Source organism: Bufo gargarizans, chromosome 5 (genome assembly GCF_014858855.1).
Source record: "Bufo gargarizans isolate SCDJY-AF-19 chromosome 5, ASM1485885v1, whole genome shotgun sequence".
NCBI classification, from domain to species: domain Eukaryota; kingdom Metazoa; phylum Chordata; class Amphibia; order Anura; family Bufonidae; genus Bufo; species Bufo gargarizans.
The window spans coordinates 415,753,427-415,773,732 of NC_058084.1; positions in this window are offsets into that span (position 1 = coordinate 415,753,427).

A 20,306-nucleotide genomic window follows, 5' to 3' on the forward strand; every position below is an offset into this window, starting at 1 on the left:
CGTGGGGTTGGAGTAAAGATTAATAATTCTGGACATCATCTTCTCACCTAGTCCAATATGACGAAGGGTTGCAAACATGAATTTCCAATTAACCCTGTCAAAAGCCTTTTCGGCATCAGTTGACAGGAGTAATGACGGGGTCTTAGAAGTAACAGCCTGGTAAATCATGTTTATAGCTCTCGTCGTATTGTCCCGGGCCTCCCTCAAGGGTAAAAACCCAGTTTGGTCTAGATGGATTAATTTTTGGAGATGAGGCAGGAGGCGTGAAGCAAGAACTTTCGAGAACAGTTTGAGGTCCACATTAATGAGAGAGATGGGACGGTAGCTGTGGCATTGTGTCGGATCCTTCCCTTCCTTGGGGACGACTGTAATGTGTGCTCTAAGGGTATCATTAGGGAGAGAACGGGTCGCATCAAATGAGTTAAAGGCAGCTAAAAAATGAGTGGATAAAACGTCCCCAAATTGTTTATAGTAGGGTAGCGTGAGTCCATCTGGACCAGGAGCCTTCCCCGCTTGGGAATCTTTAATAGCAGCCTGTAACTCAGTCAATGATATGGGGGACTCTAGTGTCGAAATGGCCTCCGGGGGGAGAGAAGCAAGGCCCGCGGACTCTAGGTAAGTCCTCAACGAGGGCATTGATTCATGGACGGTAGACTGATGAGAGTCCTCCAAGTTATACAATGTGTGATAGTAAGATCTAAAAGCTTCAGTTATTTCCCTCGGAAGGGAGACCTTAGAGCCAGATGAAGTAGACACATGTGGAACGTAAGAGCAAAGCCTTGTTTTCCGCAGAGCCCGGGCCAGGGTTCTACCCGGTTTATTCCCATGTTCGTAATAGTGTCTACGGCATTTGACCAAGGTCGCTTTTGCTCTTGTGAGGCAAAGAGAACGAACCTGGTCTCGGAGTTGTGTGAGCTCGGCACCCAACTGCAAGTCCAGGGTCTGCTTGTGCCGCTGCTCTAATACGTGGATGCGTGAAAGGAGGGAAGTTATTTTTGCTGCTCTTTCCTTTTTTAACTGGGAACCTAGTTTTATAAAGGAGCCTCGAATAAAGCATTTGTGGGCCTCCCAAATAGTAAGGGGATCACTCTCTGGAACCACGTTAGTCTCGAAATACTCAGCCAGGTCCTTCCTTATTTCAGAAGAGACCTGTAAGTCTTGTAGAAGCGAGTCATTTAATTGCCAATGCCAGGCTCTGGCTTGGTGGGATGAAAAAGTGAGCGATATGGAGATCAGGGCGTGATCCGAAAAGGTTATTGGGTCGATCTCCGCCCTAGTGAGGAGGTCCAGCCTAGCGTGGTTCAGAAGGAAATAATCCAACCTGGAGTAGGAATTGTGAGGGTGAGAAAAAAAGGTATAGTCTCGAGATGTCGGGTACAAAATGCGCCATGGGTCTGTAAGTTGCTGTGAGAAAAGGAGCTCTTTAAGCTTGGAAGTGGTGGAGTGGGGATAAGAAACTTGACCCTTGGAGGAGTCCAGGCGAGGATCCAATACGATGTTAAGGTCACCTCCGAGAATCAAGAGGCCCTCAGTGAAATCCTCCAAGGCTCTAAAGGTCTTGGTCAGGAAACTAACCTGGCCTGTGTTAGGGGCATAAACGGACGCCAATGTAACTAAAGTCCCAGCCAACCTTCCCTTTACAAACAGGTACCTACCAGCTCCATCAGTGCGAGAATCAATCAGGTCCCAGGAGATTGCGTTGGAGACAAGGATTGAGACTCCTTTCGTCTTAGAGTCAGGGTCCGAACTGTGGTAAACATGAGGGAAGCGTCTATCGAAGAGTCTTGGAGTAGAAGAGGAGCGGAAATGAGTTTCCTGGATAAACGCCACGTGAGCTCTTTTTCTCCAAAGGAGACGCAGGAGAGAAGATCTCTTTTCTGGCAGGTTCAAACCCTGTACATTAAGGGAGACTAATAGAATATCAGACATAATGAATAACAAGTCCTATAGAGCACAATGAACACAATACCTTCGTGAGAGAGAAGTGAGCTGTCAAGGGAAAGGGAGGGAAAAGGGACTAGGGAAGGAAAGATAAAAGGAAAGAGAAGTGAAAGAAGAATGGACGGGTTCTAACTATAAGCAGTAGCACCTGCTATAACAATAGTAACTGTGAGAGGCCTATCCAAACAGTACTAAGGAAAGGACCCACAGTGCCCTAGTTGGGGAAGTAGAACGGATGGCGCTTGGGGAAAAGATGAAACCTAATCATAAGGAGAACACCTAGTGACCTAAACATGAGGCGGAACATGTTGCACCTGGGAGACCCCTTCCTAAAATGTAGAGTGGCATGGACAGGGAAAAGGGGAGAGGACAGATGCATAATATTACTCCTACAAGACAGGTAAGAGGAAGGGAGCACAGGGAGATAACATCGAGGCAAAACAAAAACCCAAGTCGCAAGACTGTAAACAACATCTGGAGCTGAAGGGACGCGGAGTGGAAGTCATCATAGTCCCTGACAGGAATCCAGGTGGGAAAGATTGGTGGAACGGCTCAGGAACAGAAACATGAATAACTGTCTAGTGAAGACCCGCTCAACAATGCAGGCAGAAGGTCTCCGTAGTAGGGATCAAAATGAAAGATCAGCGGGGAGACGGTGGTAGGCGCCGTGGAGGCTGGTAGCGGGGCCTGGAAAGGTGACCGCGGAGGGAGCCGGAACGGCCAGGAGATATGCGCCTCGAGAAAGGAGATGCTGATCGTCTTGGAAAATCCGGACCTTGAGGCAAATCCTGTAAAAAGGAGGGTAGTGTCCAATCTGGAACCGGGAATGGACGGATGTCAAGGAATCTGAATAAATCCTGAAGGTCAGCCGGAGAGCGGACTTGCATAGATTGACCGTCGGGATATCTGACAATGATGTGAAACGGGTGACCCCAACGATATGATGCTCCTGCTTCTTTGATTGCTTCTAGCAGAGGCCTCACCATTCTCCGCATAGATAGGGTTAGGCGAGAAACATCAGGCAATACAGTAATCGGAATGTCTTTATAGAAAAGGTCCTTCTTTTCCCAGGCTTTGCGCAGGATACGCTCCTTTACAACATAAAAGTGTACCCGGCAGATGACATCACGTGGCCTATCCACGTCCCGATTTCTGGGTCCGGCAGTTCTGTGAACCCTGTCAAGTTCGATTTGCGTTTGAGGAGGATCGTCCAGGATTGAATTGAAAATGTCGACCACGACAGAGTGTAGCTGATCGTTGGGGACCGATTCCGGGATGTTACGGATCTTAAGGTTGTTTCGACGGCCCCTATTCTCCACGTCGTCAAGGTGTAACGAAAAGTCCTGCAGTTGAGAGGTATGTGCAGACATGACCGCAGAGTGAGAATGAACCACAGCGGCTGTAGCTGCATGTTCGCGTTCTAGTGAGGACAGACGGTCGTCCAATTGTTGAACCTCCGTGCGGACTGCCTGCAGGGCCTGGGCTTGCTTGGCCTCAATGCGAGACACTTGTACCTCCAGATCGGATTTCGTGGGTAACGCCCGCACCATCTCCCATAGTTCTGCCAGCGTGCGGTCAATGGAGGAAGGGGGTGGGGGGAACCCCTGAGACTCTTCTGGATGCTGTGTCAGCGAGGAGGAGAAGATAGCAGGTATATCTTGACTGGGAGACTGAGTAGCAGGGGCAGGTAACACGTGGCCCTGAGTGAGGATAGGATTCCTCAGAGATGGCGGCAACCCCCCAGTGGGATCCCTGGAGGGGCTAGCGATAGGAGTGCTGGCGCGTGCACTGTACTGCTCCTGGGCTTGAGTAGACCCAGTTATCGCATTGTCCGTCTGGTGAGGGGAAGGGGCCCGGGCATGCAGGCTCCCGTCGGTAGTAGGCCCTGACCTAGCCTGAGTGGCGGTACCTGGAGGATCCGGCTGATGTGGAGCTGCGTGGCGCAGAGAAGGATCCGGTCGGGTGTCACGCTGGGAGGCCGGAGCTGAGTGAGTATGGATCTGTTCACTCAAGCGGCGTTCTCGTGGGGTAGGGAGCTCCGATGTTCGCGCTGGCGAAAACGGCTGTGCCGCTGGCCGCAGCGAGGAAGAAGCGGCCGCCATTACAGGAGACTCCCAGCCTCCTTGCTGGGCAGATCTGAGGAAACGGCCGATGGATTGTTCAGGGGGGACCGCAGGCTGACTCCTCGATCTTCTCCCCTTAGTCATGGCCGGAAAGATAGCTAGGAAGGTGTTCCGTGCTAGTTCTCCTGAGGCAAGTCACGGAGCTCTCCATACATGCGTCCTCACGCCGCCATGCCGAAGCCACGCCCCCCTGGAATCTGCCTTTAATGCAGCAGGAAACTCACTTCTTTGGTGAATACGTCTGACTGCAGAAAGTCCGGTGAATGTCAAGTCCAGTGGTGAATGCAGAGACCAAGCCTGGAATCTGCCCTTGATGCAGCAGGAAACTCACTTCTTTGGTGAATACATCTGTCTGCGGAAAGTCCGGTGAATGTCAAGTCCAGTGGTGAATGCAGAGACCAAGCCTGGAATCTGCCCTTGATGCAGCAGGAAACTCACTTCTTTAGTGAATACATCTGTCTGCGGAAAGTCCGGTGGGTGAGTGCAGAGACCGAGCCCGGAATCTGCCTCTTGCTGAAGTGCAGGTCATCTGATCCTGACATGGTGGCCACCATGTCGCTGACTTGTGGTAGAGTCATCACTTCCAGCTGTATCCCATATTCATTGCAGGGACACAGTGAGACCCCCGCTCTGGTACAGTGATCTGCAGATGCAAAAAATATAATTATGACTGAACATGGAACAACGGAAAATGACATGTAAGTGACACACAATTTACTGTATTAAACTTGGGCCCATGTTTATAACAGCGATACGAACGCTTATCAATGTCATTGACTGTTATAGCTGTTATTCTTGTTCTGGGACCCACTGCTGTATCCAACATAAACAGAATACACCTTATAATCGTGAAATGATTTATTTTCATATATTTTTGGAGCTCAGGAAGGTTTAGAGCTCAGTTTTCCGGATACAAATCACCAAAACCCCTGCTTTTTTACACACTTCCATAATTACAATTCTGGGAGCCATTGGTCAAGGTGATCTACATATCAAGGTCAATGGGAGCTCCCCCTAGTGGCGACTGTAGGCAGTTAGAATTTTATCATTCTTATATGCCATGTATCAGGCGATTTGGATGATTTTTCACTAACGTCTACTGCTCTGCTCATCTTCGTGGAGAATCTAAACCCTAAATTATTCTGTGTCACATTACATTTTCTGACTCCTGTAACAAGGATCTTACCTTATTTAGGGCTCTTTTTGGTTCTTAAGGCCAATACCTTCTAGCAGGGGTCACTGGTGAAGATCAGGAGATGGTTTCTTCTGCACCTCATGTTGTCTCAGACCTCTGATGATCCGATCTGCTGCAATTGCCTTCCTAACCCCAGGCTGTTTTCATTTCCAGTGGTGACCAGTGGATACAGCTGTGTCCAAATTATACAGAAAACAATATCAATATACACAACGAGGATACAATTAGGCTACACCCCGTCCCCATAAATAGGTACAACTATAGACACAGCAAAGTTATGGGGCCCATAGGCTCAAAGGCCAATGTTTGTGGGGTGTGATTACCCCGAACATTTGGTGTTGTCTAAGTACTTTCTACACATACATATATTATCACATGAGAAGACATTATTACAATCAGTGATGAAACTTAGAATAGTCACTGGTTACTTACCGATGCCAACCAGTCTGTGGGTTGTAGACCTGTGCCATGGGCCAGCGGTTGTAATCTGGGATTGGGTAGAGACTGCAGCTTTGGTGAAGTAGAGGATCCAGGTCTGTTTCAGTAATATCAGGCTTGTGGTCAGGGCGATCTCTTGGCCCATCATAGACTCGACATGTCATGAAAGACATGGAGTCGCTAATTGACCTTTTTGGGAAAGCCTGTGATCCTGCCATTCTGGAGGCAGGATATTAGATGGTCTCTCATCACGTCGTGCTGGAAGATCGCCGTGGGTTCACCGTCATCTGCCAGAAACTCAAAGGCAAATGCTATGGCGAACACCCCACAGTCATAGGTGTTTCTCTGCTGATCCACGTTGAGACATTTTAGATTTTTCAGGGGCTCATTGACCACTACACTGTAGATGTTATTAATCTGCTGGCAAACAGATAGAGGCAATTTGCTGGTCTTGATGCTGTCGGCCACTAGGATGTCGCCATTTTTGAAGCAGGTTGTCAGCCAGTGCACCCTGTCCTCGTCGTAGTGGATTTGTACGGCCTTCTTTAGCACACTGTACCCTGGAAAGAGAATAGCAGCAGCGGGCTGCAGGCCATCAAAGTCCCCAAACTGATTCTGCAGGAGATCCTGGGCCTGATTAATGATGTCATCATCCAGCATGCCTTCCTGGCCGCTGCTCTTCAGGATAGATAAGTGCTTTGGAGACAAGTTGTTCTGTGCTCTCCAAGTATAGGCCATCTCCACTTGTGATGTTCCCAGCTCCGGGCTTCCTACATCTTTGGTAGATGGAGCGGACATGTTTTCTGCCGCAGCTCTTTTGGCTGGTGGAAATGTCCCGGACTGACTGTCATTGGAGGTTGGTGCTTTCCGTTTAAGACTGGCTTTGGAAGCTTCACCAGATGCCTTCAAAAGGTCTTCAGCAGACTCAGCCATTTTCTTGTCCGATGTTTTAAGGGTCTCAAAATTTAAAGAGACATCATCCTTCTTTGCTGTGTGTTGTTTTTGACGAGTCTTTCTATTACATCGTCGCTTACAGCTCTTTGGTGTTTTTTTAGAAGGTGGTGCTTTGTGGACAAGGAATGGCTCCACAGTATCAGCATCCCGAGGTCTTTTTTGTGGGGGTTCCCCACTTTCTGTTTTTTCTCCCAGGGACATGCCTTGTGGTATTAGGGGCCCCTCATGTGCAACTTTTGGATCAGCAGTTGGTGTCTTCTCAGCTATGTCATGGCGGATGACGTGGTTTTTACGTCTTAAGGCAACTGACCTGAAGAAGCTCCTGACCTGTGTCATGATGGTTGATTTCTTGGCCAGGAAGCTGGAGTTCCTCATCAGAGTCCTCCATTTTTGATTCAGTTTCCTGAATCGGGTCAGAAGGAATGAGCCAATCGACATGCAGGATGAGAGAGAGTTGACCAGCAGCCGCCGATCAACATACCGCAGACGCCTATGAATCCTCATGGCCTCCAATCTTCTTTCTGAAGTTGTGTGCATCCAACATGGAGTCACACCTTCACAAATCCATCATTGTGATGTCATCCAGTGACATCACAGCTGTAGGCCCAGTTCTAGAACATTCTATGCAAATGTGGTGACATCACAACACTCTGCCAGGATAAAGGCCAGATTATTTTAATATGTTAATGAACTAAGATATATGGAGAGTGTTTGTTTAATGGATGCAGATTTTCAGTTTTCAATACATAGATTTTTACCTTAACAGTAAATTTTCTGCTTCACATTTTTAGTTTGATTTGGTGGCTGATTTTTTTTATTAATCTGTATAGTTCCAAAACTTTATATAGATCTTTATATTATATGAAACACTCTAATCCTTTAAATAAAATTACAGAATTTGAGGCGCAGATGCTGCAGAACCTCTTCTCTGAAAAGTAAGGAAGAGATTCTGTCCACCGTTGATTGCTTGGATAAGGCCTCGTTCTTCTCACCAGAAGGTCTGCAGGATGTGAGATGTGTATTTTTGTGTTGTGCTCACACTGGTGATTATGAAGGGGTTGTCCAAATTGTAGAGTCCTCTTCATTTCGACCACCGATTGACACCAGAGTAATATGCAAGTGGTACACCGCCATAATACGACCCCCAAAGAAGTCTATGGGGCCTTATTGTACCCTAGAGCGTAAGTAGGTGCAAAATTTGGAAACACCCCAAGCAACTTCCCCAAAACCTCTCCTCCTGCATTGAGTCCTGCACAGTTCAGGAGGAGGAGCCAAGAGTTTACTAATCAACGGCTGATGAAAGCACCTCCCCTTATTAAAGCCCCGCCATCTACATGCAGATAGTCCTCTTCTCTCTGAAGGTTTGGGTCCCTGTAGTTTATAATCTTCTGTCCTTACTTTAACCTAATCATCTCTCCACATACTGACCTTCCACTTACACATAGCAGCAAAATTGAACAGGCTGTGCTGCAGTATAAAGCATGAGGGAGATACAGAACAGCAGACTAAGTTTATATGGAGACAGGACCTCCTATACACAATGCAGCTAAGCTGCAGTCACTGATCATTATGATTATGGATGCTGATGTTCCAGCCGGCAGTGGTTCTTTATGGCTGATGATCGGCGATTGACGTACGACCCTGTTGGTAAGTTATCTGCTTATTTCAGGTTATTTTCCTGTGCCCCCCCCCCCCTCCATTAAAGATCACTATCTGTGTATCTTAGCACTATATGGTATTATTTTGGAGGCTGTATATGACTAGTCTTAGTCATATACAGTCTAGTCTTAGCACTCCATGGTAGTATTATACAGGCGTTATATGGCAGTATTATTTTAACGTTATATGGTGATAATTAGGGTTGAGCGAATCGAGCTTCAGAATATCGATCCAAAGTCGATTCGCTTCAAAAAATTATTATTTTTACATTTATTTTTATTTAAAACTTTCTTTTATTCTCAATTATGTATAAGAACAATAGGGTTCTTTGACCCTTAAATATTACAACATTGGTGTACGCAGATCCCTACTACACGTTTGATACAAATGGGGGACATCTCAACAATTCGAAAAAAGGTAATAGTTACATTTCAGTAATGTATTTCTTCCATCTCTTTTACATTGTTATTATTCTCACATGCTAGAGGGTTGCAGTAGCCGTCTACCCAAGCGCCCCGTCATCTGTTCCACCAAATGCCACTCCGTCAAGGAACATGGTCACGTAATATATTCTATTTCCCCATCTGACATGTACGTAGCAATAAAGGCTTCCCATTTCTGAAAAAAATGTCTAATCTTTCCATGTGGAACACTTTTTTCAACTGCTCCAGTACATGCTGTATTGTTGGTACATCTGATTGTAGCCATCTTTGTAATCTACTCCTCTCCACCACCATACTTATCGTGTGGAACAAGCGGGGCGTCCGCAGTCTCCCTCCTTCTCATAATGAAATAGAAAGAGCTGAGGAGTGAGGTCCGCTCTCTGTCCCCATAACTTCCCAATCATCTCGGCCACTTCTTCCCAAAGCCTTTTACTAATTGGACAAGTCCTTAGCCCGCAATACAGATCGGTATATCCTTGACCACACTTAGGACAATTAGTCATCCGGTCGGGCCTCTCTGTATGAGGGGTATGTTGGAGCCATAAATGGCTCTATGTATTATCCTTAGCTGAGTATCCCTCCATATTCCGCCTACTATATGCTTTCTTACTTTCATCCATCCTTTTGGTATGATCTGCTCTATAGTTTCGTCTCCTATCTGTTCTGCCCATTTCTCACAAATTTTCACCTTATCCTTTTGCATCTCATGTTATAATTCATAGATGACACTGATCCCCGTCCACCCCCCGATTCCAGGATTTTATCCAGTACGTTTAGGTGTATTTCTTTATGTACCAGCACTAAGTGTGAAGTAATAGCAGCTTTGATCTGGGCAAATTGAATAGTTTGAAAGGGGTTCAAAGAGAACCTTGCCACCAGCTCCTCCCTTTTCATCCATCTTGGCTCTACGTCATAGTAACATAGTACATAAGGCCGAAAAAAGACATTCGTCCATCCAGTTCGTCATGTAGGAGATGTCTAGCCTGTGTCATCCCTTTATTTCTCCATTCCTCAAAAAGACTGTTAGTTCTACCCTGTGTGAATTCCGGATTATTCCATAGTAGACGATGTTTGGATATCCTGTAGGACAACCAGTATTTTTTACTCAATATCCTCCATGTTGCTATAGTATCTTTGATAAGTACAGACTGTTTAATCCAGGGTTCCCCAACTCCAGTCCTCAGGGCCCACTTGTCGGTCAGGATTTAGGAGTATCCCACAAAATGAATACCTGTGGTAAATCCTGATGGATGGACACTAATTATATCAGCTGCCCAATACTAAGGAAATCCTGAAAACATGAACGGCAGGTGGGCCCTGAGGACTGGAGTTGAGGACCACTGGTTTACTCCATATAGGGATGTTTTGTAACCTGGCATGTAGTAGTGCCACTAGGGACCAGGGCGCACAAAAACCTTGTTCCAATGACAAAGCTGAAAAATAGCTTGTCCCGTTTATCCAATCTTTTATAAGTCTAGCCAAACACGCCAAGTTATATCCTCTAATATCTGGGAAGGCTATGCCACACTGTTCTTTAAAACCCATTAGGTAACGTAACTGAATTCTAGGGCTCTTTCCTTGCCACAAAAACTTTGAAAAGGCCCTTGTTAACTTGTTTATATGTCTTCATGTTTTAAAAGTATGGGAATTACCTGCATTGGATATAATAGTTTGGAAACAGCCATCATTTTAACCACTTCAGCCCCGCTAGCTAAAACCCCCTTCATGACCAGAGCACTTTTTACACTTCTGCACTACACTACTTTCACCGTTTATCGCTCGGTCATGCAACTTACCACCCAAATTAATTTTACCTCCTTTTCTTCTCACTAATGGAGCTTTCATTTGGTGGTATTTCATTGCTGCTGACATTTTTACTTTTTTTGTTATTAATCGAAATTTAACCATTTTTTTGCAAAGAAATGACATTTTTCACTTTCTGTGGTAAAAATTTGTAAAAAAAACGACACCCATATATAAATTTTTTGCAAAATTTATTGTTCTACATGTCTTTGATAAAAAAAATGTTTGGGCAAAAAAAAAATGGTTTGGGTAAAAGTTATAGCGTTTACAAACTATGGTACAAAAATTTGAATTTGAGCTTTTTGAAGCAGCTCTGACTTTCTGAGCACCTGTCATGATTCCTGAGGTTCTACAATGCCCAGACAGTAGAAAAACCCCACAAATGACCCCATTTCGGAAAGTAAACACCCTAAGGTATTCATTGATGGGCATAGTGAGTTCATAGAACTTTTTATTTTTTGTCACAAGTTAGCGGAAAATGATGATTTTTATTTAATTTTTTTTTTGTTACAAAGTCTCATATTCCACTAACTTGCGACAAAAAATAAAAAATTCTAGGAACTCGCCATGCCCCTCACGGAATACCTTGGGGTGTCTTCTTTCCAAAATGGGGTCACTTGTGGGGTAGTTATACTGCCCTGGCAATTTAGGGGCCCAAATGTGTGAGAAGTACTTTGCAATCAAAATGTGTAAAAAATGGCCTGCGAAATCCGAAAGGTGCACTTTGGAATATGTGCCCCTTTGCCCACCTAGGCTGCAAAAAAGTGTGACACATCTGGTATCGCCGTACTCAGGAGAAGTTGGGCAATGTGTTTTGGGGTGTCATTTTACATGTACCCATGCTGGGTGAGAGAAATATCTTGGCAAAAGACAACTTTTCCCATTTTTTTATACAAAGTTGGCATTTGACCAAGATTTTTTTCTCACCCAGCATGGGTATATGTAAAATGACACCCCAAAACACATTCCCCAACTTCTCCTGAGTACGGCGATACCAGATGTGTGACACTTTTTTGCAGGCTAGATGCGCAAAGGTGCCAAAATTCCTTTTAGGAGGGCATTTTTAGACATTTGGATCCCAGACTTCTTCTCACACTTTCGGGCCCCTAAAAAGCCAGGGCAGTATAAATACCCCACATGTGACCCCACTTTGGAAAGAAGACACCCCAAGGTATTCAATGAGGGGCCTGGCGAGTTCATAGAATTTATTTTTTTGCATAAGTTTGCGGAAATTGATTTTTTTTTTTTTTTCTCACAAAGTCTCACTTTCCGCTAACTTAGGACAAAAATGTAAATCTTTCATGGACTCAATATGCCCCTCACTGAATACCTTGCGGTGTCTTCTTTCCGAAATGGGGTCACATGTGGGGTATTTATACTGCCCTGGCTTTTTAGGGGCCCTAAAGCGTGAGAAGAAGTCTGGAATATAAATGTCTAAAAATGTTTACGCATTTGGATTCTGTGAGGGGTATGGTGAGTTCATGTGAGATTTTATTTTTTGACACAAGTTAGTGGAATATAAGACTTAGTAAGAAAAAAACTAAAACAAACAAAAAATTTCCGCTAACTTGTGCCCAAAAAAATGTCTGAATGGAGCCTTACAGGGGGGGTGATCAATGACAGGGGGGTGATCAATGACAGGGGGGTGATCACCCATATAGACTCCCTGATCACCCCCCTGTCATTGATCAAAACACATGCGGACGTCTGAATGGAGCCTTACAGGGGGGTGATCAATGACAGGGTGGTGTAATCACACCACCAATCACAGTCCTTTTCCGGTTCATCGGGTCACCGGAGACCCGAATGGACCGAAAACGCAGCAAACCGCAGGTCTGAATTGACCTGCGGTTTGCTGCGATCGCCGATGCGGGGGGGTCACATGACATAGGAATGATTTCAGCGGACATCCTGTTCCGATTAACCCCCCGCCGCGCCGCAATGTATTTTTAAAGTTAGGATGTACCAGTACGTCCTGGGTCCTTAAGGACTCGGCAAACATGGCGTACCGGTACGTCCTAAGTCCTTAAGGGGTTAAATGAGTAGCCGGCCTACTTTAATTGTAGGGGTCCAGTCTAGACGGAACATCTGTAGATTAGGGGCTTCCCTAATCCCAAGAATTGGGAGATGAACATTCTGGGGTTCCTCCAGAAACACATTTTAGGGGCACAATAGGCAGTTTTAGTTGTCTCCTGACTTCATCAAAGATAGAGGGTTTTCCTAGATCTTTAATAGAGTTGGGCTCCTGCCCATCTATGGGTTTCTTATCAATAGGCTCCTCTTCCATCATAGCTGGCACAACTGTGGCAGTAGGTTTGGTAATAGCAACAGAGACAACCTCTGTAGCAAGGGATGTAGACGTCCTCATTTCCTGAGGTTGGACTGGGATGGTCTGGCTGTGAGGAACCACCAGTTGCCGCAATAGCTGGGTACATTCCTGAACTGGGTCAGGTGCAGATAGGGACATTGACCTAAACTTGGATGATCTCTGTTTCTTTAAGCGCACCTCTGGTGGCGATTGCGGGCTGCCACAGAATATTTTTCCCCGCAAAGCTAGTGGCATATTGGTTCTGGCTACGGGTCAGTCGAGGCGCGCCGCTTGGGAGCAGTAGGGTGTACTGGCTCCTCTTCTGATTCTGAGCTCCCCTCGGGCTCCCAGGTGTCACCGTCAGTTCTGTGAGAAGGTCTGACAGACGTCCTTCTCTACCTCTTGCATGATATTCTTTGTTTTGGTTTCACTTTCTCATCTCATTTCTTTCTCCCAGGTGTCACCTATTTAGACTAATCCTCTCTCCTTTATATTCCCTCCCATACTGCCTCACTTTGCGGTTTATACTACTTCCTGGATTGAAGTGTTCACTGCTGGAGGCTGCTGCTGCTTGTTCAGATAAGTCCTTTCATGTATTGTGTTTCCTTGCGTCCTTGCACGTGGGCATACAATCGTCTAACTTTGAGACCCTTGTATGTGCTTAGCAGTCAGGGTGAGCTCTTAGGGTTTTATAGGGCTCACCTATATGCTCCTTAGTTTGGGATCAAGCCAGTCGGACGTTTATTCATAACTTCCAGCTATCTGCAACATCATCCGTGACACAGGGACTTTGGTTCTGGAACGGGCCGGTGATTCCAGTGGCGTATGGTCCGCGAGTGCTCTCTGCTGGGGTAAACTCGACAACCTCATCCACATAGAGGCTATGGAGGTGGCTAGGCAGGTCGCAGCATTTCACAGCTTGACGGTTCACATAATAATCGCGACCTGTGTCAAGGTCTCTAATAAATCCAAACCCTCTCAACTTGCAAAACGATAAAACTTTACCGCGTTTTCACCAGCAGAATAGTGAGTGCAGCTCTGGGGTATAATACAGTCTATAATTTTGGATCAGTATGGGATAAGTGATGTAATGTGTTAGTCCAGCGGTCCGTGCCGGCACTGCTGCCCCTACCCACGGGCGCTGGGCTCCCTCTTTCCCTCCTGCTGCCATGCGCCGTGCTGACAAGCGCGTGCAGCAGGTAGCTTAGGCTACTTTCACACTAGCGCCACGGACCTCCGGCAGGCTGTTCTGTCGGGTGAACAGCCTGTCGGATCCGTCCTGCCGCTAGTGACCGTGTGCCCCCAGACTGCCGCTCCGTCCCCATTGACTATAATAGGAGTTCCAGTGGCAGCACGGCAGCGCACGGTGAGAAGTTGCCAGAATAAAACTACAATATGTCCAACATTTATTCCGGCAGCCTCTTGTTAATGGGGACGGAGCGGCAGTCCGGGGCAAACGGTCACTAGCAGCAGGATGGATCCGACAGACTGTTCACCCGACGGAACAGCCTGCCCGAGGTCCGTACCGCTAGTGTGAAAGTAGCCTTAACTGTTGCATCTGTGCTCCATGCCAGAGTTTACTTCCTGCTGGAGACCTGTACTGTGTGTTAGGGCTTGTATGGGTGTGCCTCTCCTCACTGGGGCGGCAGCAGGTACACGCCCTCTGTCTCACCAGCCTATGGCTGGATTACAGGAGGTATTTAAAGGTGCTTCCTACCACAGGAAGATGCCTGAGCAACTCATGGTCACTAGCTTGTCTAGTTCCAAGTGTGAAGGTGTTTTTCAAGTTCTGCTTTGCTGTGTACCGGACCCTGCTTTTGGAATTATCGGATTTCGCCTGTTTGCCGCCTGCCTCTGACCTCGGACTTCGTTTACAGACCTTGCTTGATCGCTGTCTGTCCTGACCCCGGACTTCCTGACCACATACTTCCCATCGGTGCTTGCACCGGTATCTCTGACCCCCTGGTCAGATGCCACTAACTTGGGGACTGCTCTGGAGGGGCACCTGGCAACTACCCTAACGGCCCAAGCATATCCTCACCATCAGAGGCTAGTTGCTTAGTCACGCCCCTCCAGAGTATAGCCAGTCAGTGGTGCAGTGGGTCCACACCCGCTTGTATAATAAATGTATGTTCACAGTGACTGCACCAGCAGACTAGTGAGTGCAGCTCTGGGGTATAATACAGGATGTAACTAAGGATCAGTACAGGATAAGTAATGTATGTACACAGTGACTGCACCAGCAGAATAGTGAGTGCAGCTCTGGAGTATAATACAGGATGTAACTCAGGATCAGTACAGGATAAGTAATGTATGTACACAGTGACTGCACCAGCAGAATAGTGAGTGCAGCTCTGGAGTACAATACAGGATGTAACTCAGGATCAGTAATGTATGTACACAGTGACTGCACCAGCAGAATAGTGAGTGCAGCTCTGGAGTATAATACAGGATGTAACTCAGGATCAGTACAGGATAAGTAATGTATGTACACAGTGACTTCACCAGCAGAATAGTGAGTGCAGCTCTGGAGTATAATACAGGATGTAACTCAGGATCAGTACAGGATAAGTAATGTATGTACACAGTGACTTCACCAGCAGAATAGTGAGTGCAGCTCTGGACCAGCTGTTCCTGAGCTGCGATTACCTGTGGGTGTGGTCGCCTGTGGCTGTGTGTAGCTGCTGCTGCTGCTGCTGCTCCTGAGCGTTTGGAGGAAAATCTATCCACCTGAGGCCGGCTCTCTCCTCCCCAGGGGGAGAGTGGGTTCTCAGGCATGAGCGAGGGAAGCAAGCCCCAGGCTCCTGTTCCCAGCGGCAGGCCTTCAGGGGACAGGAGAAGCCAGCGTTTGGCCTGCATGGAGGACTCAGGGGTAAGAAGATCTGGCAGGAGTCGCAGTAATGTGGCTTCTGTCTCCCCTGAGTCTGAGGGTAGTAGGAAGAGCCGCAAGGCTGGATCCGCTAAGGAGGACCCGAATGCCAGCATGGGTGAGAGTGGCCCTTCCGGGGCCCAGCAAAAGCCGAGTGTTCACGGAGGTGAAGCAGATCTTGAGGAGGAAGGCTGGGGCGTACTGAGGGCCCGGGAGTCCATTTCCACCTACGGATCCCGGGTCATGAGCCACCTCCGTGAGTACGAAGACGCGACTAAGACCCTGAGGAGGCTCCGGGAGGAGCTGCGCGGCTTGAGGTCTTGTGTTGGAGTGGCCCCAAAGAGGAAGAAGCAGGGGCTGGAGAACCAAATAAAGCAGCTACAAGCTGACATTGGCGAGATTGAGCAAAGGCGGACTGTACTCCGAGATAAAAGCGGCCCGTTTAAGGAAAAACTCCTAAACGAGGAACGTTTTCGGAAGATGGCGGAGGAGAAGGGGCAGATGGGGCAGCAGCCTGACAGCCAGGTGGAGAAGGAACCAGTCGTGCAGGAGGAGGATGATGATGATGACCAGCAAGATCCACCTGGCAGCCTGCAGGAGCAGATTCCGTACAGTGGGCCCCCTGCACGCCAAATAGCAAGGTCACCCAGCTGCGGCTCGGGGGATGAGTATGAGACCTGCGGCCCGGGAGGGGCCCTAGTGGAGGAGATCCAGCTCCTGGAGTCCCCAGTGCGTTTCCAGGACTTATGCTTTGGTGATGAGTTGCCACCGGAGACGCCTGGGGAAGGAAAGAAAAAGGCTAAGAAGACCAAGCTCCAGGAGCAGGTAAGATATGTATACACCCCCCTCCCTGGGACCCCCGGGTCGACCGCAGGGCCGGCTCACTGTATTAGCCCCTCTTCTCAGCCCAGCCCGTGTCCTGCAGTGGACTCGGTGCAGGAGAGAGGGGAGAGCGAGGTATCCGATATGGTGGTGAGCTCCGTCTCTGTTTGCAGTAACGGGGATGGAGCTGGTGCGACACCGGCTGAAAAGCCGGACAGGAAGGTTACTGCGGAGGATGAGAGAAAAATCTCTGGCGCTGGAGTTTGCTCCCTGATGGGAGGAGGGGGTGGCTCCACGCCACAGATGGCTGCAGGAGCTCCGATGGCTCCAACCGCTGATGACGCTGTTCCCTCGGGCCAGCAGAGGCATGAAGGAGCTGTCGGAGCTATGACGGTTACGCCTCCCAATGAAGGTCAAGAACTGAGGCCAAAGCCTTTGTTTTGTATTGGCGCTGCTGGTCCAGATGAGCGGCGCCATGAAAGAACAGATCAGCAGCGTTTGGATCAGCGGCGCCCGGTAATGGATCAGCGGCGCCCAAAAGTTGTAAATGGTAGTACTGAGGAAGCGGAGGGCAATGATAAAAGTGGGGTTGGGGCTGTGGCCTGTCTTTTGGGGGCAGCTCCGACCCCAGGGCCCAGTGATGCTGAGGTACCAATAATTACACCAAAACACACCGGTTCAGCCAGTATGAGTGAGGGAGCAGGTGGGGGGCAGAAAATTATTTTTAATAAAAATATGTCTGGGGGTTTGGATGGTGGAGTGAATGGTGTTAGGAGGGAAGGAAGGGAGGTCGCAGAATCTGTTGTAAGTAAGGCTGGTTTGGGGATGGAAGATATGGAAGTGGGTGGTGGAGGGTCTTTGGTAAGTGGGGAGGGTGTGGAACCTGGTCCGGTTGCCCCCCCGGCTGTGGCAGCCCCTGTGCGCAGTTTTGCTACTGTCACAGCCGGGGTGAGTAGGGGACCCTCCTTGTCCTCTGGCTCTGGGGACGGCGTTTTGCAGCGGCGTCTTCTGGAGGCTCTAAAGAGAGGGGAGAGCACAATCAATGTAGAGGGGAGGGAGGTTGATCTATCCTTTTGGATAGATAGGCATGGCCTCTCAGCCTTCCGAGAGCAAAGGAGCGGGGAGACCACGTGGTCCCTCCCGACAGCTGGGCAGGGTGCTCTCCGTAGGAATGTGGTCCGTCTGAGGTGGAGGGGCAGTGATACATGTCCTTCAAGATCAGAAGTTGTTGAGCTCCTTCTAAAGATGGGCTTCAAGGCGACAGACATCTACGCCTTGATACATCCCTATGGGACCCCTGAGTTCGATGTCAGCTTTGTTCGGCCGGAGGGACTTGAGCTCTTCTGGTCGAACTATGAGATGGCAAAGGACGAGCCCAGCTGGCGAGATTTTGCCGTCCAGGCAGTGTCTCGTCAGAACAATGTGAAGAGGGTGACCGTTCTAACCCGTAACGAGTCACTCTCGTGTATTGACATCATGACGTGGCTCGGCCGATATGGGGAGGTGGTGGAGGTTCCCAAGAAGAACAGGGATGAACATGGCATCTGGTCTGGGGCCTGGACGTTCATGGTAAAACTTAGGCTTTTAGGAAACACAGTTACTCACATACCATCTGCCACCTTCCTTGGAAGGGATCGCATCCAGATTTTCTACCAGGGTCAGCCGAAGCTCTGTCACAGATGCGGCAGCCCCACACACTTCAGTGCTAACTGCACTGTACAGAAGTGCGCGCTGTGTGGGGAGATTGGCCACCTCGCTGCATCATGTGCAGAGATTAGGTGTCACCTGTGTGGTGACTTAGGTCACCCATTCAGTCGCTGCCCTCATTCCTTTGCCAATGCGGTCAATGCCCCGGCGGGAGGAAGCCGTGAGGCCAATTCTACTGGGGCAGGGGCTGGCAGAAGTGAAGGAACAGAGGGGCCAGGGAAGAAAAGTAAGCAAAAGACGCCTGCCCAACTGAGGCGTCAGGAAAATCGCCGAAGGGAGAGGGAGATGGGTGAATCCCGGGAACCTCAGGCAACTGGGGAAGCTGGGATGACCCCTGATCTCACCCCTGAGACTGCTGCTACTGCTGAGGCCCAAAGGGACAGTGAGCTGGATGAGGAAATTAGGAGGATCCAGGAAGAGGAAGGTGCCATCTCCTCATTATCCCCCCATGACGGGGGAAGTGGGGGATGGCAAAAGCAGGGTAATAAACGTACAGGGAAAAAGGGAGATTTAAGATCTTCTCCCACCCGCCAGATGCCAAAGGAAGGTACAACCAACCCCCCTCTGATTAGTCTCTCAAACCGGTTCCAAGCCATTGGTGACACCTCCCCCTCCTCAGGGGAGGGAGCCGGTGGGGAGGTTTCGGGAGTCGCGGTGACACCTGGGCCTGCGGGGGACGCCGAGCCTCCTTCTACTGGGGAAAACATGTCCTCAGGGGTGGGGGCTGGCTTGGAGTCAGAGCACAAGGGCAGAGGTGAAATGGACACATCTGTTTGTTTGAAGAGGGGTAAGCCATCATCTGATGAAAAAGTTGGTGGGGGCAGTGGGAAAAGAAAGCCATCTAATTCAATCACCCATGATGGCGGCACTCACTCCGTTGACGCTGGCGTCCATTAATGTCGCCAGCATTAAGTCAGATACGGCTAGATTTGCGGCCTTTGATTTTTTCAGCCGGGTTGAAGCTGACATTTTGTTTTTGCAGGAGACCAGGCTGCCAGATTTGGCATCTGTATTTAAAGCTAAAAGGGAGTGGCGACGCGGATCCTCCTACTGGTCTCTTGCGGCCGAGCCGTATAGCGGGGTGGCAGTCCTTTTTACTGCACCGGTAGAATGCCGACGGGTTATTGAATTAGAAATGGGGAGGTGCCTGATCCTGGATGTCCTCATGAGGGGACAAGAACTTCGTCTAATTAACATCTATGGTCCCCAGTCCAAGTGGGACCGTAAGTGTCTCTTCATGAGGATCAAGCCCTATCTTTTTACAAGTCGGCAGGTGGTCTTTGGAGGGGACTTCAATACTGTCACGAGGCCCCAGGATAGGGGAGGTTCCAGGGACAAGCTGACTTACGACAGCGTTGCGCTTAATAAAATAGCTAGTGAGGCTCGTCTGGTGGATGTCCACATCCGGCACACCCCAGGCCACCCGGGGTTCACCTATCATAGGGCTAGTTGTAGGTCTAGAATAGACAGGTTTTATTTAAAGGAGGAAGCCGTCTCTTCAGCCGTGTCCGCTGTGGAGGTGGAGTTCTCCGACCACTGTATGATTTTGTTTTCTCTGAATGTTGCAGAGACCCCCCGAATGGGAAGGGGCTACTGGAGGCTCAATTCGTCTCTCTTGGAAGAAGCGGAGATAAGACAGTCCTTTGAGGATTTCGTTCAGAGCCAGGTACCATTGCTGGATCTCTGCGGCAGTAAGTCTGAGTGGTGGGAGATCTTCAAGGAAAGGGTGGGGAGATTCTTCCGCCAGCTCTCGAGCCTCAGGAGTCTGAGTAAGTATCGCCTGTATCAGGGCCTGAGGAGGAAACTCGAACGTCTTGTCTCGACTGGGGGTAGCCGTGAGGAGATCTCCAGAGTGAAGTCTTTGCTTATGAGGTGTCAGTACGATAGGCACGCATCTTTGGTTTTTGAGAGGGATTACGGGAAATACCGCTCGCCCGACCCTTACAAAAACTGCAGGATGTCAGTGAGTAGTAAGATTGTGTCAGGACTGATTGATAGTACGGGTTCTCTGAGAAGGTCCAGATCAGGGATCCTGGAGGTTGTC